Here is a 24,977-nt window from a genome sequence, read left to right as displayed (position 1 = left end):
ACATCAGGTATCCCAGTGATTTAAACATCTCCCTTCAAAAATGTTAGAGTTAGGGGTGCCAGACCCCCGTGTAGTTCAAAATCTGTGTATAACACTTATGCCTTCCCCAAACATAACCACAAAACATAAACAGTTGATTAACACACTCACAGAGAGAGAGAGAGAGAGAGAGAGAGAGAAAGAGAGAGAGCATCTTTCTATTGGGGTTCTTTTCTGTAGCATTGACAAGCCTTTCCATACAGTACTGTGTGTAATGAGCTTCAAATGTCCTTATGATCCCTTGTTCTAGAGACTGAATTAGAGATGTTGTATTTGGGGACATGTAGACCATTTTGATGCCTTCAGTGCTTAATTCATGGGGTTCTGCGTGGCCAGGGGCACAGTAATGATCAAATACGCGTTTGAGTATAACCAAAACTGTGCTGCTCAGATCTGTGCAAATCAAAGGAGAAGCATAGCTCCTTCTGATCAGCCTGACATGCTTGACATGGTTACTGCCAAGATACTCCATTTGGGGAGACAGCCAGCAAAGGTGAGACATAAGTATGGTCTACCAGATGCCTACATCAGCTTGCTTAGCACCTGATTTAACTACCCATAAACATTCAGTGGAACTAGTTAGATTACAGGAATGTAAATGATGAATTCAATCCTGTGGGATTCTCACTGCACATGCAAATATGTTTTTTTCTAGATGATGAAAGTGTTGTCACCAAGTTCTGGTGCATAATGCCTCGTAGAATTTGCCATCCCTAGATAATATCTAAAAGTCTAGTCGTTTACCCATCTGTATTCACTTCACCTTATATGTAGATATATGGCTTTGCTATAGCTGCTCAAAATCTGAAGATGGTTGGGAAGCCATTTTTGGAAAATATAGATTTGAAACCTATTTGCTCATATTATCTTAGCCAAACCAGGAATCTGCCTGTTTGTGTTTTTATTTTGCCATATTGTTTATTTTTGTGCTATTTATCCTCCTTTATAGTAAATTGTTTCGATCGCTTCTGTAAATATTTTAAAAAGAATATCCGATTCTGTTTTACTCTGCCACAACAAAAGAACTGCCTGGATTTCCATTTTTTTGGAAAAAGGTTCTTCTCTGAATCCGGACCAGTTTCCCCTGATACAGCTGAAAACAATCTGGAGGTAGAAATTAAGAAGCAGTCCTTGCCATGAGAGTAATTCATTATGGAGGTGCATATTGAGTGTTTTTCTTCCCAATGCACGCACAAATAAAACACAGTTAGAAAGAAGCTTTCAAAAACTCAGCATTACCAGGACAGGGGAATTTGTAGCCCTCCAGAGGTCATTGGAGGCAATGATTAAGGATGATGGGAGCTGTAGTCCAGCAGCATTTGGAGAGGCACAACTTCCCGATTCTTATGCTACATTGATTAAGGTTCTTTGACTCCAGCCACTGATACTCAGAAGCATAACTCTATTCATGGTATTTCCATCTAGGTGCCATGGTGAATAACGTTTTAGCCATAATAATTTCTCAGGGCATTTGAGAACTGGATGCACACTGGCTACCATGGCAGTGCCCCATGCCCTGGGTCTAATGAATTCTTCTATTTGCCATCACTAGTCCTAATAAGATGCTTATGAAATCAATGAGATGCTTATGAAATCAATGAGATTTACATATGTGATAACTAACAACTCCTGTACTGGTATACTCCAGATGGAATTACCACTGGAGTTAGCCCACAGATACAAGTACAGTTGTAATCAAAATTAAAAGTTGCATTTTCAGTTGAATTTGGAGAAACCACTTGAAGCATTTGTTGTGTGGAGCTCTTTCAATTGTTTTTGTTTGACTTGTTCTTTTCAAAGAGATGAAAATTTGTAAATTTTGACAATAAACTTGATTTGCAATGGGTGTTGAATACTTTTGATTACAACTGTAGTTGGCGTGTGTGTCAGGGTCAGCACTGAGGATCATATCTTTCCCCCAAGGGAAGTCACACACATACAACAGAGTCCCTAGGAGGATCACCTGAAAGAGACATATGTCTGTAGCTGTTACTCTCAGGAAAATGGTCATGATCAAAATGATCTTTTTTATATGCTGGGCGGTCCCAATACATTTTACTACGCGAGGGAGAGTGCCCCTCACCTTTTAAGTCAATGTGCATATTATCCAAAGGCAGCAAATGTCTTTTCATACAAGAGGCAGAGAATTCCATAAGCTCCTCTCCCTAGAAGCGGGAAAACTTACAGACATGACAACAATAACAAAACAGATAATGATTAGCTGTTTTTTCCTGACACTCAACATCTGAACCTCTGAGGCATTTGCCCTACTCTGCCTAACAGTAAGGCTGGTCCTGTTGGCACAGTATGAATGATCAGAGGTCATTAGTTCTGGCTTTTTGTCCTGAATCTACACTACAGGCTATGTCTGCATGAAATCCCCCTCCGGTTAATTTCAAATAATTGAGGACACAGAACATTTCAATGAAATCTAAATTCAGTCCCCTTGGCAGCAATTGGAATCATGACCTGGTTATTGCTTATATGGATCCATGTGTTGTTTATATGGATCTTTGCGGTGAAATGGAGATGAGCTGAGAAAGCATAATTATACAAGGGCTTTCCCCTCACTTCAAGTTCACTTTGGCCTCTGATTAAATCTGTGAACATGGAAACAAATTAGAGATGGTAGCTAGTTAAGGTGTTGAGAACTTGGGAAAGTGGAGCATGTAAACAAGGCTTATATTTTGGGCTAGGCACTGAAGCTGGTGGGAGGAAAGATGTGTATTGATTACATAAAACCTTTGAGGATATCTTACAAAATAAACCTTGTGAAAATAGACAGGGAAGAAACAATATGTAAAGTTCTGTGTAAGAAAGATTTAAAACATGCATGCAAACACGGTGCAGGGGCAATATAATATTCAACAATTACTTTTATTAATGATGAAAAACCTCCATATCAATGACTCCAAACATGTCTTGCAGCCACAGGATTCTGTTACAAATATGGCATATTTCCCCAACAGGTCAATGAAAGATGGAAAAGGAGGAAAAAAGGAAAGTGCCCTCTTAAAATGTGTGGTCCTGAGCCAGAAACTATTTTCCACAAAGAGAAAATATGTCATACTTTTAACCAGAAAGAGAAGCATGAAATAAATGCCTCTGCCTGTTAGATCCCGTTCCTAGTGGTCATATGGGCTAGAAAGGGACCAAACCAGAATAATATATATTTTAAAAAAAAGGAGAAGCCCCTGTTTATCTGGGTGGGGTTTTCAGATTAGCTTGAATGGGGAAAAATTGAAAGAGGATCTTATTTTTATTTTTGGTGAATTCTTGAAAGAGAGCCTCTGGAATCTCAATGCTTCGTTCTGACAAAAGATAGGTCACGAAAGCTCCAGAATCTTTTGTGTTCCACTCTTTGTCTTTCCTTCACCAAACTCTGCCAAATTGCCTGGTCGAGGAGCATAGTGAGGGCTGCATCCTAGAGTGGGAAGAAAGAAAGTTCAGTTGTAGAACAGCATGGATTGGGTCAGAACGCAGTATCGAATTTTCTTTGTTTTTGTCTTTCTTTGTGGGTTTATCCCTTGTGGCTTTTGTTCACCGTTATGGTGACCTCCATACTGGTTGTGCCCTCTCTCTGTGCCTGTGGACCCTTTTTTGCCTTTTTTTTTCCGGAGTGGGTGGGGGAATCCCTTCCAATTTCTTAAGATTTTGCTGCGGCTGCCACCAGGCCACTTGCCTGCAGTATCAGCCTGCCTCCTTGTGAGTGCGTTTTTTAAAACATCCGCACAATTTCTTAATCCTGTCCCTCACCCCTCTTTCTCTCATCCCTTTCCCACTTTTCTTTTCCTGCATTACTTTTGCTTCCTGCGGCTGTGGGCTGGTGGTGTACTCAAAGAAGAGAAGACATCAGTGGTGGTGGTGGAAATCTCCCCATATTCATGTTGTTTTGTGTGTTGGTGAGCTTTGACTGTATTATTCCCTTTATTTGTTGTCTTTGCTGTTCTTGGTTTATGGAAGTGGAAGCAGTGTTTTTTCTTTTGCCCTGTACCCAGTTGAGGGGGCACTTCCCTGTTAGACTGTTTTTTTAAATGTGTTATTTAGTTAATTCACTGTGAATTGCCTATCTCAGTGGTTCTTAACCTTTGTTACTCAGATGCTTTTGAACTGCAACTCCCAGAAACCCCAGTCAGGACAGCTGGTGGTGAAGGCTTCTGGGAGTTGCAGTCCAAAACTCCTGAGTAACCCAAGGTTAAGAACCAGTGGCCTATCTTACTCTTTTTTGAAACAGCTTTTAAAGGTTATTTAGGGTTTCTATGGTTGTATATACAGATGTGAAAAAGAAAGTGCACTGTCTTTGAATTCAATGGTTTTTCATATCAGGACATAACAAAATTCATCTAGTCCTTTGCAGGTCTGAAAATTAGGTAAATACAACCTCAGATTAACAACACATGACATACTACATTGTGTCAGGATTTATTTTACAAGAATAAGTCCAACATTGAGAAGTAATGTGTGGAAAAACTAAGTACACCTTTACTGCTTCCCTAGGAATTAAGAGGCTAAGTAGCAACCAGGTGCTGCTAACTAAATGCCTTGAGTATTTGATCATCAGAAAGTGTGGCCACCTTTATAAAAGCTGAAGTTTTGGGAGTTTGCTGATCTGGAGCATTCAGGTGTGTGTTAACACAATGCCAAGGAGGAAACACATCAGCAATGATGATAGAGAAGCAATTGTTGCTTCCCATCAGTCTGGGAAGGGTTAGAAGGTAACTTCCAAACAAGTTAAAATCCATCATTCTACAGTGAGGATGATTATTCACAAGTGGAAAAATATTCAAGACAGTTGCCAATCTTCCCAGGTGTGGATGTCTACGCTCAGACTATGCAATGCTCAGAAAATTTTCAAAAAGCCCCCCAAAACAAGAGTTACATCTACAGGCCTCAGTTAGTATGTTAAATGTTAAAATCCATGACAGTACAGTTAGAAAAAGACTGAACAAGTATGGTATGTTTGGAAGGGTTGCCAGGAGAAAGGCTCTTTTTTCTAAAAAGAACGTGGCAACATGGCTTATGTTAGCAAAGTTGCATCTGGACAACCCACAAAACATCTGGAACAATGTCCTTTGGACAGACAAGACCAAAGTGGAGCTGTTTGGACAAAATACACAGAGGAGGGGTGATGATTTGGGCTTGTTTTACAACCCCAGGACCCGGCACCTTGCATGAAGTCCTCTTTATACCAAAGTATTCTAGAGTCAAATGTGAGGCCATCTGTCCAACAGCTAAAGCTTAGCCAAAACTGGGTCATGCAACTGGACAATTTTCCAAGTATATCAGCAAATCTACAACAGAATGGCTGAGAAAGAAAAGAATTAAGGTGTTGCAATGGCCCAGTCAAAGTCCAGACCTCAACCTGACTGAAATGCTGTGGCAGGACCTTACAAGAGTTGTGCATAAACAAATGCCTGGAAACCTCAGTGAACTCGAGCAATGTTGTAAAGAACAATGGACCAAAATTCCTCCAGAACAATGTGAGAGGCTGATAAAGTTATACAGAAAAGGATTACTTCAAGTTATGGCTGCTAAAGGTGGTTCTACAAGCTATAGAATCATAAGATGTACGTAGTTTTTCACACATGGTGTTTCCATTTTGGCCTTGTTTTTGTAAAATAAATCATGACACAACACAGTATGTCATCTGCTGTTGTTCATCTGAGGTTGTATTTATCTAATTTTCAGATCTGCAAAGGACCAGATGATTTATTTTAATATTCTGATACGTAAAACCATAGAATTCAAGGAGGATGTACTTTCTTTTTCACATGGCTGTAAGTCAAACGAAGTGTTCAGAAGGTAAATAGAAACATGGCTTTCCAGCCAGGTCTTTAAGAATCTTCTCCCTTTCTAATTGTTCTACTGTTTTACAGTTTTATTTTTCTTGTTTATTCTGATTTTATTGCTGTTGCCATCTTGGAACTGTGGGTTTTTTCTTTTATGTATACAACCTGTTGTAAGCTTCTCAGAATAGTGGCCTGCCACTGGATGCGCAGGGTTAAAGTTAAATGACTGACTGACTGACTGAATTAATTAATTAATTAATACCAGGCAGAACACAAATTAGGAAAAAATAAATAAATGGAAGTTCTTGGAAGAGGTGGTTCCTTTTGTGATCAACAAAAGGACCAGTACCTAAAAATGAACGAGACACTCCTCAGAAAAACCTGAAAAAAATCAAACCCAAAAGTTTTCTCCAAGCACGTCCCAGGTATTAAAATGATTCTGAAACATAACATCAACCAAGCAGGACTACAAATTGAAGACATCTTGTTCCCACCACCACATAATACTCTTAAACTGACTCTTAAACTGGGTTCTTATCCTTTTTTTAAAATTTTATTAAAGGAAATTAACAAATAATAACACTGTTGTTGTTGTTTAGTCATTAAGTCATGTCCAACTCTTTCGTGACCCCATGGACCAGAGCATGCCGCCCTCCTGTCTTCCACTGCCTCCCAGAGTCAGGTCAAATTCGTGTTGGTAGCTTCAGTGACATTGTCCAACCATCTCATCCTCTTCTCCTCTAGCCTTCACACTTTCCAAACATCAGGGTCTTTTCCAGGGAGTCTTCTCTTCTCATGAGATGGCCAAACTATTGGAGCTTCAGCTTCAGGATCTGTCCTTCCAGTGAGCACTCGGGGTTGATTTCCTTTAGAATGGATAGGTATGTTCTCTTTGCAGTCCAGGGGACTCTCAAGAGTCTCCTCCAGCACCACAATTCAAAAGCATCAATTCTTCGGCGGTCAGCCTTCTTTATGGTCTAGCTTTCACTTCCATACATCGCTACTGGAAAAACCATGGCTTTGACAATGCACACCTTTGTCGGCAAGGTAATGTCTCTGCTTTTTAAAGATGCTGTTGAGGTTTGTCATTGCTTTCCTCTCAAGAAGCACTCGTCTTTTAATTTTGGGGCTGCTGTCACCATCTGTAGTGATCATGGAGCCCAAGAAAGTAAAATCTGTCACTGCCTCATATCTTCCCCTTCTATTTGCCAGAGGTGGTGGGACCAGTGGCCGTGATCTTAGTTTTTTGATGTTGAGCTTCAGACCATTTTTGCGCTCTCCCTTTTCACCCTCATTAAGAGTTTTTTTTAATTCTTCCTCACTTTCTGCCCTCAGAGTGGTATCATCTGCATATCAGAGGTTGTTGATATTTCTTCTGGCACTCTTAATTCTGGCTTGGGATTCATCCAGTCCTGCTTTTCGCATGATGTATTCTGAAAATAAATGTTCAGTAAAAACTATACACAGTACAAATTAAACCTTCCCCACCTGTGCCACCTTCATCCTTGGGACTAGGTAATCAATAACATCATTTTACAAATTTTCACCCCATTCCACTCAAAAAAAATACATTGATTCTTCTCATGGCCTATAACCGTTCCCCTCGAAAAGACATATTCCAGGTATAAATTCCATACATCTTTGAAATCATGAACATTTACCATTTCTCTTTTTATTTTCATTTTGCATGTTAACTTATTGTTAATTGCTAAACTCCACATTTCTTTACACCTGTGAAGCCGAGAAGACAAGTGCGCCGTCCTTTAGGTCACCTGACGCCGTGACTGAGAGCGGTTGCGTTGAGGGTATACTGGTTGACATAGAACCGGAGGAAGTAGTACCTAAGCGACCCACGGAAGTGTGTTTGGTGGAGGAAGGAGGGGAGGAGTTGGACCTGATTCTTTGGAAGGAGATAAAAGAGGGAGAAAAAGCACGGGAGTTCAGTTGGATGGGAGATGGAGCTTTAGGTAACATTTGTGAATCGAGGGGTGCAGACTGAGCCCATGCTCAAGGGAGAGGCTTCCGCAGGACTTTGTCAGACATTCCCTAACTTGCAGTGGGGAGGTGGACTGCTGCCAGAACCTCCTGTTGCCAGTACTAAAGGACGAGGTTTGGATCCCCTGGAATGGACCATTGTAGTTTATCCCCGCAACCACCCTGGGGGAGGAGAGTGATCAGGCCTGGTCCCTCTTTCCAGCAGAAGCCTCTGGAAAGAGACTGGGCCCGCCATCCGTGCTGTGGCGCGGTTTGGGCCGTGAGGAGTACTCCCCTGAGACCGCTGACAGATCGGGAGCGTTTTGGCTCAGCCCCCTTCTGAAGAATGATGTTGTGTTGCCTAATGTTAAAGTAAAGAAATACAAGATATTGCCAGAAGTGAATTTATTGGATCCTTTTGATCCTTAATGCTGTTAAGAATAAAGATGTTAATGTTGAAAGTTCGGACCAGCCTCCTACTCTCTTTCCCGCCTTTACCACCAGCGCGCCCCCGGCCAAAGACGAATCCCGTTACAACACCAATCTTCAAGATTTTTTAAATCACTTTTCCAATTCTTTGCAAATATAAATCTTGCTATGGTAACTGTTATAACTACTAACTCTTTCTGATCTTTTTTCCTCAAATGGTCATTCTTAATTATCTTCAGGAGGGCAATACTTAGTAATATCTGAATACTGCATCCAATAATTTTTCTAATTTCTTTAAAAACCAGTGCCCATTACTTCTCTTGTATTTCACGTATCCACAACATGTGCATATAAGTCCCTTTTTCCTTTTTGTATCTGCAGCATTAAGATGGTATATTTTATTCAATCTTGCTGGAGTTAAATACCATCTCCATGCTACTTTATAACAATGTCCTTTTACCGTTATAGACATATTCTTCATTATTTTTTGTGGCCATATCTTATTCCAGTCCTCTCCTTTAATATCTTCTTTGAAATCCTCCTGCCACTCATTTTTCATCGTTGTTTGATTGGATCCTGAATGCACCAACATTTTATAAATTATACTAACTGTTCCCTTTCTTTTACTTCCTTCTTCTTGATCTTGTCGTTGTTCAATAATCTCCTCAAATGTTGTCAGTTTTCTAATCTCTCTCTCTTTTTTCTTGTCCACTCTCTAGTCCAACTTTCCATTTTGAGTATGTTTAGCCAGGATATTCCCTCTTCTTCCCCCCAAATTTCCTTTACAGTGGACCCTCTACTTACAGAATTAATCTGTATTGGAACGGTGGCTGCAGGTTGAAAAGTCTGTAGGTCGAGTCAAAATACAATGCATTGAAAACCGATTAATCCCGTAACCGGCCATTTTTGTTCCATTTTTATTTTTTTCTGGTCTGTAGGTTGATTTTCCGGCTGCAAGTCAAACCTAAATTTTGTGGCCAGAGAAGTCTGTAACTCGAAAAGTCTGTAAGTCGAGCCATTTGTAAGTCGAGGGTCCACTGTATAATATTCTTATCTTTTATCTTTTTCATCCAACTCTTTATTGTATTTAACCCTTTCTCTATTAATACTTCTTTAAGTTTATTTTTAAGAATTGTGGGGAAACTCTGAACCTCCACTGCTTGTAATAATGGTGAAATAGGTGGACTCAGTTATATCTATAATTATTCCAGCACTCTACCGTATTCATCAGAAAGGGGTTAGTTATTCTCTTTATTTCTTATATTCTATCAAAGTATTCTGGCATTTTAAGTTTACACATCCCAGGAATTAAAATGATTCTGAAACTTAACATCAACCAAGCAGGACTGCAAACTGAAGACAACATCTTGTTCCTACCACCAGGTAATACTATTAAACTGACTTCAATTGGTTTCACCTAATGCAGTGGTTCCCAACCTTGGGTAACTCAGGTGTTCTTGGACTGCAATTCCCAGAAGCCTTCACCACCAGCTGTGCTGTCTGGGGTTTCTGGGAGTTGCAGTCCAAGAATACCTGGGTTACCCAAGACTGGGAATCACTGAGCTAGTGGGTAGACCAAATTTTATTCCCAGTTCTTTGAGAGGGACTTGCAACTTCTCTCCTCATCTATATAGGAACCCTGAGTTAAAAAAAAAAGGCAATGGGGGAGAGGGAAATGCTGATACTTGGCTATCCTTTTGTTTATGCTTTGGGAGATAGAATCCAAACAATGGCCCCCAGGAGTGAAACTTGAAACCTATACCCCTGACTTTTGTTTGCAGCCTGCTTTTTTTAACTCATCTTTAAGAAATACACTCAGCACACGCATCTACCATGACTTTTGGGACTTTCATATTTTGTTTTTTGTTTTTTGCACTCTGCGCTATATATTGGTGCATTTATTTGAATACTATCTGTCCTAATGTGTTTTAGCCAGTGTGAGCTCTTATGATCGTCCCCGTATAGAAACACAGGCTGGATAAAAATACAGTCCTAATGTACAGACTTATCTGGATTCAGCTTCATTTAACTCAGTGAAACTACCATCACAATGAACATGTATAGGAATGCCATGGAGATATTACTATATCTCCATGTGGAAGAGATTGTCACTCTCGAATTGGCCTTCTCAGCCACACAAGACACTGTTCCAAGACCTCCATACAGAGCACGATACCATAGTCTCTTGAGACTGAAGGATGCCTACATGAGATTACTATATAAATAATATATTCAGTAATTTTGTTTGATTTTTTTAAACTTCAGGTGCTCAGTCATAGTGCTACAAAGGTGTTGAAAGATTACTTCAATAATTACATTAAAAGATAAAGAAAACTGGGGCACAAACCACTGCAACGTTTAACTCAAATCCACAGGTTCTGGTACGTGTGTGACTCTTCATTTATCTCAGAGGAAGTAGCAGCTTGGTACACAGATCCATTTGTGTACTTGGAACTCCTCCATCCCTTGAAAAGAAGTCCCTTGTCTGGCGGGTGAGCTTTGCATGTAGATTCTTGCATCTGTAAGGGACTGCGACATCAAAATGATTATCACCACAGAACACTGGAATTTTGAAAAAGCATTGCTTGAGTTACAAATTGCCTCTTGGATACAGGGAAATATTGGCTCAATTCCCAGTCCATCCAATCCATACTGAGAGGACACAAAACAAACCATTTTGTTCTGAAAAGCAGAACCTATGGCCACCTTAGTATCAATAGTGTAACACTTCAGGTGATTTAATTCTGCTCCGATGCATCCCCTCAGTATTTTTCTCCAGCACGCTTTTGGTGTTTAAACAAAGAAACAAAAAGCTACAAGGCCGGGGAACTTACCCTAGCAAAAAGAGAAGACTGAGGTTGAGAAGAATATTTATTAGATAATACCTTCTGACAAGAATATTTATTAGAATAATAAAATCACAGCATTGTACAGCTGGAAGGGATGCACTTCCCTGCAAGTCCACCCCCCCTTACAGAGGAAAAAATCTATAGCTAAAGCATCCTTAACAAATGCCCATACATCTTTTGCTTAAAAACCTCCAAAAGAAAAGAATGCAATCAACTTCTGAGGTAGCCCTTTTGACTGTCAAACAAATTTTATTGTATTTTAATTGAATTTTAATTGTTGTAAGCCGCCCAGAGACCTTTGGGTAGAGTGGGCGGCATATAAGTTAAATAAATAAATAAAATAATAAATAAATTGTACTGTCAGACAGTTCTTCTCAATATTCTATTGAAACCTCTTATCTTGTAATTGGAGTTATGCATACTTATTTATACTCCATATCTTGTATTCGTTCAAGTCCTATCCTTGAGGGCCACAGAAAACAACCTTCCTCATCTTCCGTATAAAAGCTATTCAGATATTTGAAGATAGCTATCATATCACATTTCAGTCTTCTCTTGTTCAGCTGAAATATACCCAGCATCCTCAGCCATTCTTTATTCCTCATAGGACTTACTTTTTTTTAATTAAAATGTTTTATTTAAAGCAAAAGAAAGCCACTACACTGTGAAACCACAGGACCATAGTTAATACAATGGTAGCAGTTTGTCACATTTTGTGAATTCTAAGGAGTCTCAATGAGACAAGCACATATTGTGCCTTTTATTTTGAATATAGCATCTGGTTTACACTGCAGCTGCTCCTGTGATTCCCAATATAAATTCTAGGGGATGAGATTCATAGGTCCTGATTTGCTGATTGTCCATCACTGTGTGATGTGTCTTCATAGCACCTTATCACTGCATTTTATCATGGGCTCAGAATATGTACTTTGTGAACCAAATGTTTGCACACATGGTTCTTCAAAAGCGCAGATTAAAAATATCCTCTAAGCATAAGAGGTGTGTGGATTGATATTCTAATTAAAGACAATGCAGAGAAAGCAATACTAGTGATTTAAATATGATGGCCCAGTAAAATTTGGTATCTTTTGAAAAAAAATATTAATTACAACTTAATTTGCTTTGAATATAAGACATTTGACTAGATTCCTGGACTGGAATCCAAGGAGGGCTGGATAAGTGAGGCTCAGGAAGGCAAGGGTGAGGAGGCAACCACAATAATTCCCTCTGTCAGAATTATGTATACTCTATAGTTTTGAGTATTCCACTAAACTAGCTTTCTGCCCTGGGGTATGGTGGAGACTGTTGTTATTCCATTGATCATATTCAGCTGGCAGCCCAGTCAGCTTTTGTATGTGGAAAGGGGTGCCATCTTGTCCTTTGTCTGAAGCAACAAAATGTCTTCAACCAGCCCTGGATCCAAAGTAACCATCCTTCAAACATGCACCGTTCTATACAGGCTCACAGTTAATTGCTTTTCTCTGCTTTGCTACCCTGATGCCACCTGACAGTGGGATTAATGAGCTCTCTAAGCAAAAGAACTTCTTACGTGGTATTGATCATTAATCTGTGTTTACATTTTTAAACTCAGCCAGCAAGCCATCCAATTCAGGTTGGGTTCATTTAGATTAACTCATCAACATAAGATCAGTTTTGGACGATAAAATAATAACACAAATCAACAAAACTAAATGTTTACAGATAGAGTAGAACAAACAATTATATATACATTCAAGCAACAAATGAGTGCATAAATACCTTTACAAAAACAAAAACTGGAATCCATGATGACAGTTCATAAAATTAATTGAATTGAATTTACTTTATTGTCATTGTACTTCCGTACAACGAAATTAAATGTCATTTCCAGGACAGATAATAATAAAACACACAAGAACATAGCATCCATAACATGAAAACATAGCACATTACACATGAAACACATCCCTCTCATTCACATCCACATCTTTCACATTCAATTTCCTATTGCACAACACATTAATTCCACACATTAATTATACAGTGGAATTCAATATACTGTAGCTGCAGCTCTGGGACAGAAACTGTTTTTCAACCTATTTGTCTTTGTTTTAATACTGCCTATCAGATAATAACAATTGAAAGAGGGAATGGCCCGGGTGTGATGGATCTTCGAGAATATTTTGGGCTTCCTTAAGACAGCGGGAATTATAGAGATCTTCCAAAGAGGTAAGAGGGCAGACAGTGATCCTCTGGGCCATTGTAATAATCCTCTGGACTGGAGCGTTTTCCTATCTGCCACTGTACAGTTAGCAAATCATATACCAGAGCAATAGGTTAAGATACTCTCTATGATACAGCAGTAGAAGGTTACCAGCAGTTTTCCATTCACTTGTTGTCTCCTGAGAAGTCTCAGGAAATACAGTCTCTGCTGGGCCCTCTTAACCACTGCTGTAATACAGTATGAGCACCCCAGGACAGGTCCTCCTTGATGATAACACCCAGAAACTTAAAACTGGTTATCCGTTCCACTTACCCTCCATTTATAACCAAGGGCTGAATATCTTATTCATTTCTTCTATAAGCTCCTTGGTCTTCTTGATGTTAAGGGTCAAGTTGTTATCTTCACACCATGAGAACAGTCGATTCACCTCATCCCAATAGGCTAACTCATCCCCTTCACAAATAAGCCCTACCACTGTTGTATCATCTGCATATTTGGTAATAATACTATTTTGATACATGGGTGTGCAATCAAGTTCTGTTAGAGTAACCCTCATATGCTGCTGTTAAAAGGTTTGACTGGGAGGGATGTTTTTGGGCTGGGTTGACTTTCAGTCAATCCAGCAGTAACTACAGTAATTGTTCATTCTCTGCCTCTGATTTTGAAGAGAGCCGTACCCCTCTGCGCTAGAGTCTTTTTCCAACTCTTTTCCAGTCAATATTCCATTTGTCTTAGAACGGTTATGTAGTCAGTGCAGTTTATGCAGTCAGAATGTAGTCTGCAGGAGTCTGCTAGAAGTAGGCTATGGGTCAGTTAAGGCCTCTTCATGTAACCAGTCATTTTTTCCACAATATGCTATTTTTTAAATCTGTTCAGAACTGTGAGTAAATGAAACCTTTTATTTTTTTTCTCTTACCAATGTCTCAGAATGAGTTATTGAGACTGTAAGTGTCAGTTGATGAGGCAATAAAGGGTGGTCTCCTCTGGCCAGACTTGAAGCTAATTCTGTTCTGTAGATCCTTGAACCTTCTGCTGCATAATTGGGGGTGATTTTCTCTTTCCCAAAATTTCACACTTGGCCAGGACATTTAAGAGGTTATTCTAAATCCATTAAGACCATTACATGCCGTAAGATTAAAATAATTTACAAGAGCTGTACATGCTCTGATCACAAGAGTGTGTGCAAGCTGGGACTGATGAAGGACCATGAACTGCTGCTTCACCTGAACACTTTTCCTACAGCACTTCTTTGGAGGAAAAAGCATGAAACCATATGTATAAGCCATTGTATGTGATCAGTGGACATCTACTGTCTATGTACGTTCAAGGAAACTGCATCTATGTATGATGAAGCTGTAGGACTCATAGTTCCTTTCATACAAAATTACTGTATGGAGAGTAAAAAGTGTAACAAGTAAACTGCCTAAATCCGATAACAGTGATTCATCACACATCAATTCAAGCCACCTCCAGTTTTTTTTTAGAAAGGAAGTGTAACACTACACTGGAATGAACAAGTTATCACAAATAAAACAGTTGGTTTTAATAAGCCATATATTATATTCCAGATAAGCAAGAAAAAACATACCTTATAGAAGTCAGAGTTCCATCAACAATGTCAACAGTACAGAAAAAATAAAAATTGCAGAGTACCAAAGATTAATGCAAGGAATTAAAAGATATGGAAGCAAGGTCATCCTTCTCCCTATACTAATTTAAGCAACTAGATTTGTTCCAAAATCTTTGGTTATCAATTTAAAACAATTGCCAATACATTATGTGCTATTTTGTGTTATGAAATTCAAATCCAGTTATATTGTAAACACGTTGCCTCACCTGCAAATTCTCAGACCTTTTGTGCTTAACCCTTTAATCCACCCCTATGCACCAGCAATGCTGAGCAATAAGGTGTAGTATAATGATGCTGGTGTTAACACTGAGTTCTACAATACTGTACTTTCTGATCCCACTGATATTCCAGTTAACTGAGGGTAGCTGGTAAGGTTAGAATTTCTTGTATTTTTTGAAACGGCTGAGATTTTCAATGGTTTCACACACTCCAAGGGGCCAACTGACTGACAACCAGAGGAGGCCACTTCTACTTCTTGGCTTCATGGTTCACCAAAATGGAGCAGATTTCCCCCTCACCCAATACATTACACTAGCCAGGAAAAAGCACCCCATTGGGAAAAAACAGTGGTACCTCGCTAGACAGTCACCCTGCATGACCGTTTTTTCGCTAGACATCGACTTTTTGTGATCGCTATAGCGATTTGCAAAACAGTGATTCCTATGGGGGAATTTCGCTGGGCAATGTTTGGTCCCTGCTTCACAAACCGATTTTTGCTAGACGACGATTTTGACAGCTCCTTCCGCGCTTGCAAAACAGGTGTTTTCGGGACCTGAACTTTGCAAGACAGTGATTTAAACAGTTGATCGGTGGTTCGCAAAGCGGCTTTCCTATGGCCGATCTTCACTAGACAACGACGATTCTTCCCCATTGGAAGGCATTAAACAGGTTTCAATGCATTCCAATGGGGAAATGCTTTTGCTAGATAATGATTTCACTAAACTGCTATTTCAGTGGAATGGATTATCACTGTCTAGCAAGGCACCACTGTATAGTAGATTCACCAGGTTGGGTTTGTTTCGTTTCATCGAAGGGGGGAAACCGTGCAGAAACTCTGAGGCACTGCTTACAACTTCTGTGATGATAGTGCCATAGCGCTGTTGTGAATTGTGCGACAAGACAAGACGTAAGTCTGAGGAATTCGCCTTGACTGTCTTATCCTGGGGCTTAATCTTTCACGTGTAGTGCAATCTGATCCTCTCCATACATTTAAGCAGGAGAAGCTGCTCTGACGTTTAGGGACATTATGTTTGGGAATGCATATATTAACTGTACAAAGCAGAAAACAAGTACAGTACATTTCTTAACGTGAAGTTAATCCACTTTGGGTACCCACAGCTCGAACAGACGCCTGATTATTTAAGGAAAAGACCAAGACAAGGACAGATTTCCAAGGATTCTGCTTTTTTTTTTTTTAAAGTCACTTCGGAACGACCGAGGCCCACAGTTGCGACAACACCCGGGCTCAACAAATAGGCGGGGGAATAAACGGACCAGAAACCTATGATTACAGGAGGGAAGAAAAGAAAGGGAGGGGGCGGGACGCTTCGTCGCCATGGCACTGAGTCTGGGTACGCTATTGGTCCCCAACGCCGGAGCGGAAGACGGGCGAGGCCACTGAAGCTGTGCCACTTTTTGACCCCGGAAAGAGTATTCGAGAGGCCTGGGACAAGGTGCGAGGTTTGAATGAAACGGGCTGATTCATCGTGGCCCGGCTGAGCGGAAAGCGGCTCGGAGAGGTTGCCCAGAGCAGGGGGAGAGCGAGAGGAGTGGCGGGCGGGCTCCGGGCTCTAACGGCGACCGGTAGGCCTCGTGGACGTGGGCGCGTGAAACGACCCTTCCCCCCCCCCCCAGCCCACTCCCGGGGGAGGCGGTTTGGGAATCGCACGCGGGGGTCTCGCGGCGGGAGGAGGGCGGAACGGCTGGGGGGGAGGAGGAAAGGAAGAGCGCGGGGTGAGTGCCCGGATGTGGCCGACAGTCGTTGGGCTGAAGAAGTTCTCCCCAAGGGGATGTGGCGGCATGTGCTTTGGGGCTCTGAGGCTTTCGCCCTGTGGCTGCCTCTCCTCCCCTTCCTCGCTCTTTGCCGGGGGTCTCGTTTTCCAAAGCTGTTGCCCAAAGGGCGACGTCCCCCCCCCCCCATCCCCAGGCAGTTGCTGAGGAAAGGGGCTTGGGGCTTCCAGGTCGTCTCTCAGGGGAAATGAGACTCAGAAATGAGACCCCCCACACACACACACACAAGCCACCGAGTCTTACTAGCTTAGGAAAAAAAAATAGAAGCCCTTTAAACTCGGAGCGAGGGGAGGGAGAGAAACTCGTTCTAAATAAAGGTTCTGTTTAGAGTTGAACTCGTGGCCTCCTCAACTCGGAACTGCTTCGGATTGTTCTGCGGACTTTTGCATGTCTTGAAAGCCCCATTTCAACCCGATGCGATGTGCCAGCTCGCAAGAGAAAGGTGTGACTTCCTATTAAACAGTGCTGTCAAATGACTGAGAAGGCTGTTTGGAATGGGTTCATTCGGTAATACGAGAGGACTCTGGATTGATAGCTGTACTGACCTGCCACGTTAAGCAGCGTCAAGCAAGTCAGTTTAGTGACGACGCTGCTTACAGGAAGCAAAAACGTGCAGTTCCTCTCCCCCAGAGCCACCCTGGTGTTTTGAAAATACTGCAATCTAATGCAGAGAGCATTGATCAACTTAACCATCTCAACAGTTGTTTACTGCTTGAGGGCAGAAGCCTTGTTGCTGCTGCTTCCAACACTTGCTGTCGCTATCACTTCTCTAGTCACGGCTATTTTAATAGAGTTGTAACAAAACCATTTGAGAAATATATTGGGTTATATCAAGGGACCCATGTAGAGCTAGCTGTTCAGCATTTGGGCTAACAGTGCAATCCAAACTGGCTGTGGTAGTTTTATAACAAGCAGTAGCATCTTGTGAGACCCAAGAGCAAAAAAAAAAAAGGGGGGGGGATGGGGGCAGAGGAGGGGCAGAGTTACATGTGATTGAAGCCCTCTCCCCCAGATTTGTAGCACTCTGTCAGGACAAAGTTAAGCCATGGTCAGGGTAGTCATAAGTAATGCCCAGCACCTTGAATCTCGGTGTCAGCTCAGCCTCCCTCAGCAATCTTGGCTAATTAGGATTGTATCAAAAGCAAAGACTTGGTTCTAGATCTTCTGGAAGTAGTTCTTACAAGCTGTAACAGAGGTAGACAAACACGAGGCCCCCAAATTTGGATAATTTGGATAGCATTTCCCATAAGTTTCAGCTGGCATGGCCAATGTTTGGGTCTAAAATATTTCAAAGGCACTATGTTATCTACCCTAGGATTCAGTATCTTTGGTCAGAGCATGTGAACATTAAGCTATAACCATTGATTAATGTGATTCAGACATGGTGTACTTGTAATATGGTGTGGTAAGTGTACTTGGTAAAGGCAATCTAGGCATTTTAATATTTTCAGTACTATAACAAACATGATGGTGTTATTTTGCCAAAGTTCTAGTCAGCTGTTTTTCTGGTGCAGAAATAACTTTTTAAAAAAAGAAAAATGTGAGTATGCAAATAACTCAATTGCTATTTAGATATATCTTAAGGACTTCTAAAACATATGGTTTCAGTTGTTACTTCTTTTTCAGTGGAATAGTCATGAGGCTGTGTGTATGTTTGCTGGCCTTCCTGCATTCACTGTTCTCATTAAGTTATACTGTTACTTACAGCTGCTTGTGTGGTGTATTCTCAGTCCAGCAGTAGACAGTGAGGTGACATCCAGATATTTACAACTACAACTCCCATCAGTATAAGAAGTATAGGCAGTGATAAGGGATTATAAGAGTTATAATCTAAAATATCTGGAGGTCAGATGTTATAATCTCAAATATCTGGAGCAGATGTCTACCTCTGCTTTTAATCTTTACTGGAAAGAATTTTATTTATTATTGAAATTCTTAATGTGCCTTCTGTTTATCTGTCTACAAACCACCTCACTCAAATAGTTACAAACGAATGCACATCATTCCCAACAAACATTTTGTTCTCATCTGCCCAATAAAACAATTATGCAGTGCCATAGGTACTTCCACTGGATCTCATTGTTTCCTTCAGAATTGGCAGTGACCTTTTCCTCTTTGCTGTTGTGGTGCAATGGTTAAACTGTAACACTGCAGCCAAGACTATGCTCACAACCTGAGTTTAATCCCAAAGGTAGCCAGCTCAAGGTTGACTCAGCCTTCCATCCTTCTCAAGCCAGTGAACTAAGTACCCAGCTCACTGGGGGTAAATCACTGTGTGTAGCCTGCATAGTTAAATTTTGAATCACCCAGATAGTGTTTTAAATATTATGGGGCAGTATATAAGCAGCAAACTTCATAGTTCTCTGTATACCCTAGAAACCTGCTAGGCCATTGGGAAACCCTTAGATCTGGGGGAGTGGGGAAGGGGTTGGCACCATGTCATACTGTAACAGGAAAAGGGGAAAGGGGAAGTCCTTATTTTACTGGCCTTGGATACCAAAGTACACCTTTGGGTCTTGGCAGTAGTGATTTAATAGATTCTTTATTCAGTATTCTTTGCTTTCACTATACTATTACCTTAACTACCATGGGTGAATTTAGGAGATTTTTGTGCATTTAACTCTAGTGTGCAATTTATGTCTTGTCATTCGGACTTGCAAGGGACATGCTAAAGAAATAAGGCCAAAAGCAGGAAGAAAACTTAGAAGGGAAAAGGATGGGGAAATTTGGGCCACAAAATCTGTGCTGGCAAAGTATTTTCATGTGTGAAACTGGCCTGCTAATATGCTTTTAAAAAATGTTAGAGAAGATTATGTAATTAACACTTATTTATAAAGGAACTCATATTTTCATATTATCCAAAAGACTGGTACAGATTAGTGTTGGCCTGAGAGTGAGTTTGTATGTATTAAGGAGAAGAAGTTATTGAAGTTAGAGATGCATATTTAGAAGTTTGAAGGCTATTAAAAACATGTAACAAAGTATTAGTAGAAAATTTTAGCCGAATGTGTAATAGTGAATTAGTATTGCTCAAATTTTGTTTTGTTTTTTGCACCAGGCTTACATTTCTGAAGGACATTGTTGCATTTAAAAGCTATTGAAATAATATTACATTGTGCACAAGTATTTGCATATGGAAGGCTTGTAATAGTGGAAAGAACCTATTGCGTTTGTGGAGAACACCCCCCACACACACACCTCTGTTCTTCAACTTTTATTTTGTGGCACCTCATTAGCATGTGTCTGTGAAAACCCATCTACATGAAAATGATTCCCCCCCCCCAGCTTTCATAAAGGCTTTAACCATTGTAAATAGCTTACAGAGCCTAGTGTTTGTCAGTTTCCCCGGAGCTGGTTATGGATTCTCAGTTAGTTTGGGGTTAGAAATTGAGCTGCAGTATGATGAGTGCCTTCTGTTGGCCGTCTGCTATAACCACCCTTCATTTGGGTTCAATGTGTACGTGATTCAAGGCAGTCATGGCTGAAATGAGCCAAGACGTACTCCTAAATGCACATTGAGAGTGCTAATAAAAGCTGGGTTCTTGAGGTAGAATTAGGAGTGTCCTTATGCTTGGATTGGCTACTCTTGCACATAACTTTAAGCCATAGTGGAGGGCAGAAGCAAAATGCTTACTAATTCTTCCATCAGCTGTCTTTCCACATCTAGAGGTTTGTTCCTGAATTAGCTCACATGACAGTTGCCAAAGATTTGGCCAGAATTCAACTATGATGTATATACTGTATAATGGTGTTAATATGCTGATTTACTTGGCAAGTGGCATGTCGTCCTTATTGTTTAGTCGTTTAGTCGTGTCCGACTCTTCGTGACCCCATGGACCAGAGCATGCCAGGCGCTTCTGTCTTCCACTGCCTCCTGGAGTTGAGTCAAATTCCTGTTGGTATTGTCATCCTTACCACCTCCCAAGTATATAAGTGTGATTGCAAACATTTATATGGTTGAGTATGTAATTTACTTATGTACTTGAGAATGATATGCCACTTGCCAAGTAAGGTCAGCACTCTGCATACACAGTAGCTGAATGTTGGCAACAGTTAATATGCTTTAATATTGGACTGGCTGAGCCTCTGAGGAAGGTGGGGTACCCCCACTGTGCTCATGTGGGCATGCGGGGGTCCGCACACTCTCTCGGGCGCATGCGTGAAGCGGTGGGGGAGCGCGTGCACGCCAGTGCCAACATTAGTGCTCCCCCACCCCCTCGTGCATGTGCAGGAGCGCCTGCATGCCCACCTGCCCATCCGTCCCCCATACAGGCACTCAGGCGCATGTGTGAAGGGGTGGGGGAGCGCTCATGCCAGCGCTGGCACACACATGCATGCACAAAGCAGCTGTGAGGAGGGGAGTGCGTGTTGGAGGTGGGAGATCTGTCTCCGCAGTCCAGTCTGTCTCAGGCCATGGACTAGCACCAGGCCGCAGACCAGGGGTTGACCACCTCTGGTCTAATCCTTGTTGCTTAAATAGAGAATTTTTACTTAGTGAGCCAAGATGAATCAAGTTGGTTTGTTAGCACCTATAATATGAATCCTAAAATGAAAATTAATTTACATTGTTAAGTTGGACCTATAACGTGTCCTTAAGTAAAACTTCAAAATGAAATCACTTGTTCTTTTTTCAGTATTACTGATATTTCACTCTTTATACATATTTTGCCCACATGATTATATTACATTGATATCTGTATGAATGAATAACGTTTTAACAAATTGTTTCCAGTAATTCCTGAAAAACTTTAAAAATAAATCACATTTAATCTTTAATTTGTATAACCGTTGGCAAAATCATCTTGCATAATGTTATGTCCATGCAAGCTGATGATATATCAGCCATGGGCTTGTGTCACACATTAAATTTTTCCTATTCCACCATCCGTCCAGGTTAAAAGGCTCCCATGGGATCCCTTTTGACTTCAAGAGGCTTTGGGGAACCTTGGGATTGGAGAGAGGAGCCTTTAATGTCTGCAGATCATTGGTTTTTCAAATCATGTTTTAAGTCCCATTTGCCTCAGTGAGGTCACTTGAAGTATGATTAAGTTTGGATACAACTCTGTAGCCTCTTTTTGTAAACAGAAAATAAATTTTCTTGTATTGGTCTGCATTTTTAAAGCTTTTTTTTCTTGACTTCTACAGCAGTGTTATAGTCTATGTGAAATTCAGAACGTGTGTACCTATAATTGGAGGGGGTACTGTCAGTATTTAAAAGCTACAGGAATGTTCTCATACTCCAATAGTTGCTGTTCCTTCTGTTTAGGTAGAAATTAAACTTCACATCAACTCAAACCTGCCGATCCAGCTGATATCAAGAACAGGAGGCGGTGAAAAGAACTGAGAACTAGGTGACTATAAGGTAAACCAGCTTAAAACTATTGCCTTGGTGTCTAGGGCTTAGATTTACCTGGCAGTGTACTGCTTAAATTGATAAGAAACCCTATTCAGCTGTCTAGGGTGTTGAGAGAGTCTACAGGACTATAGATGTGCTTAGCATTGCAAGTTCTTCTGTCGTAACTCAGCCTGTGTCGTTGTACTGATGTCTGAACACTAACTCTTAGTGATTGGTCCATCACTAAAATATTGGGCGAAATCCAACACTGCATGAGGAGACTTCTGCTCAGGCGGGATTTTCCCCTCCTCTTCTCCCAAGCTTTCCATACCCCCCTCCCCCAATCTGTTCCAGAAGGTCCCCCTTTAGGAACAGATTTTGCGGGGGAAGGGGAATTGCCCCATTCCCTGTTACACTGCATGATGCCACTCCATCGGTGAGAGGGGTTAATTGGATACCACCCGTTGAAAGTAGTTTTAATTGATGTGCTTGACATAGAATACAATCCTGAGAAAATTTAAGTTTTGTTAAAAACAGCAGGTTTTTTTAATTGATTGAACTATACAGGCATTTTGAGTAGCATTTTAAAATTTCATTCAATGGATGATTCCCTGTGTGGTCATGGGTATTAGGCATAGGTTTTGTGGACTGTTAATCACATAATTCTCCATTCTGGGAGTTCCACCTGTCAGACACAAAAATGGGGCTCACTAAGTGGAAAGGCTGAGCTGAAAAAGCTTAGTGGCTTAGCATAGGTCTAGCTCCACCCATATTTTCAGAAAGGAAGGTTCCAGCTGGCAGTGGGGTGGCTTCCTTTCTGCCCAGGAAGCTAGGGTGGAGCTGTGCCTTTGTGAGGCCATGAAATCTTCCCAGCTAGGCTGTTTCCCCCCCCCATGTGAGCCATGTTTAGGTGCCTATAGGTGTTGTCTGTCAGGTGGAAATTCCAGAATGGAGATTATGGGATTTGTAGTCTAAAAATTCCATGACTTATGGGCACTTAAATATTTTCTCTTTTATAAGGAGTTGAGCTGGAGCATTATCATCTTATTCCTTCTTTTTCCAGCATACCTGCCCCCATACAGATTTCCTGACATGGTGCACGGAAGGACCTAAGGCATACAGTGCATGCTGTTTGCCTTTTCTAGTGCTGACAATCACTAAACTGGTAGCCAAGAAGCAAATAAGGCCATTTACCAGTGGTCGGTACTTCTGGGAGTTGTAGTCTGGGACTATCTGAGACGCCAAATTTGAGAATCTCTGAACTTGTCCCTCCTCTAGGGAGCAAGGCAGTTTCCAGCCCTCTACAAATTGTCACATCTGGTTTAGAGTATTAGAGGATTTCTTCAAGCAGGTTTTGGGGTGTGTGTGTTTGGGACTGAAAGAGCAGGGAAGAAGTTATAACTGTGCCTCACAAAGGCAAAATCCTACATGCAGCATCTTGATGCACTATAAAGAATTTAGTGAATCTTAACATCTGCACCTGTTGCAAGCATATTTTGAAGTTGAACTATGCAGCTGCCTTGCTAAATGTAAGCAGATTTTGGCATAGTCAGGACCAAGATAGGAGGCCACCTTGAAGTGCCATGTATATTATCATGAACTCAGTAACAGAAGAAAGACAGAACAAAAATGTACTAAATAAATACGGCAGGCATGTTATTTATCTTGTTGATATCTTCCCTTTCTCTCATAAATGAACTCAAATCAGATTACAATAAAAGTACAAATACAACTGGAAGAGAATAAAAATATTAAAAAACTGAAAACAAATTAAAATACACAAATAGAAGAACGCCCCTTCCATAAGCAAGCAAGGTCAAATGTCCAAGGCTTGCGTAGACAACAACATCTTTCCCTGCTGATGGAAAACTAGTGTAGCCTCTCAGTAAAGAGTTCCAGAGCCTCTGATGCCACTGAGAAAGTCCATAATAGGTTTGCCATCGGAGGTTTCAAGACAAAAAAGTCTGCAGATCTCAAAGCCCAGGCAGATTTTTATTTGAGATTTTCGTCATTCACATAGTTTCAAACAAAACTACCGTATTTTTCTGTGTATAAGATGCTCCCATGTATAAGACGCCCCCCCACTTTTCTAATCCAAAATTAAGAAAACTAAGTGGGGCTTAGCAAGTTTAGGGGGAAAGGGATCAAAGCGCTGAAGGATCGCTTTGATCTCTGATTTCCCCCGCTTGTTTTTGTTCTCTCCTCAGCTTACTTCCGTGTATAAGATGGCCCTCAAATTTTAGTCTAAAGATTTTAGACAAAAGTATAGTCTTATACACAGAAAAATATGGTATACAATATTTTATTAGGTTTTAATCAACACTTTAAATGTGGTCCAGAAATGGACCATTAATCATAGAAGCTGTCATAACAAGAGTATTAAGTGCTGCTTATAACCACACTAGTCAGCAGTCTGGCTTCAACATTTTGGATCAGTTGAAGACAGCTGTCATGCTCACGGTCCCCTATAGCAGTGGTTCTTAACCTGGGCGATAATGCCCCCCAGGGTGCGATTTCATTTTTCAGGGGGGCGGTAGAACAAAAAGGGGCGGCGTGGGGGCGCTGGAGCAGAAGGGGGGCGGTAGGGGGGCGCTGGAGCAAGCCAAACCTGTGAAGATGGCTGCAGCCTTTTTACAGTGTGAATGAATATATATATTTTCCTCCAATTTTAATTTAGTTTCAGACTTTTTGTCTTGAAATTTTCAGTTCCTACTTTTGC

The 24,977-nt window shown here is 41.0% G+C and overlaps 1 protein-coding gene and 1 long non-coding RNA gene across 4 annotated transcripts in view; one reads left to right on the top strand and one right to left on the bottom strand.

Annotated features, from left to right (window-relative positions):
• Positions 1–3,264: 3,264 nt before the first annotated feature.
• LOC144583077 (uncharacterized) lies at positions 3,265–10,686 on the bottom strand. The gene is made up of 2 exons (XR_013536664.1): positions 10,579–10,686; positions 3,265–3,463 (listed from the first exon to the last, which is right to left on the bottom strand). It is a non-coding gene; the product is annotated as an uncharacterized LOC144583077 (long non-coding RNA).
• Positions 10,687–16,462: 5,776 nt separating this feature from the next.
• PSMD14 (proteasome 26S subunit, non-ATPase 14) overlaps positions 16,463–24,977 on the top strand; it is an 86,928-nt gene continuing 78,413 nt past the window's right edge. Inside the window, exons 1-2 of one of the 3 annotated variants that reach the window (XM_020798342.3) lie at positions 16,463–16,586; positions 22,190–22,285. The gene's annotated coding sequence lies outside the window, so the exon portion shown is untranslated. Of the gene's footprint in view, positions 16,717–22,189; positions 22,286–24,977 lie in introns of all 3 variants that reach the window. The other 2 variants (XM_020798341.3, XM_072982336.2) reach the window with 2 other exon arrangements.

This window comes from Pogona vitticeps, chromosome 1 (genome assembly GCF_051106095.1).
Source record: "Pogona vitticeps strain Pit_001003342236 chromosome 1, PviZW2.1, whole genome shotgun sequence".
Classification (NCBI taxonomy): Eukaryota; Metazoa; Chordata; class Lepidosauria; order Squamata; family Agamidae; genus Pogona; species Pogona vitticeps.
The sequence above is the reverse complement of the archived record's forward strand: the minus strand, read 5'-3'. Positions and strand labels throughout refer to the sequence as shown.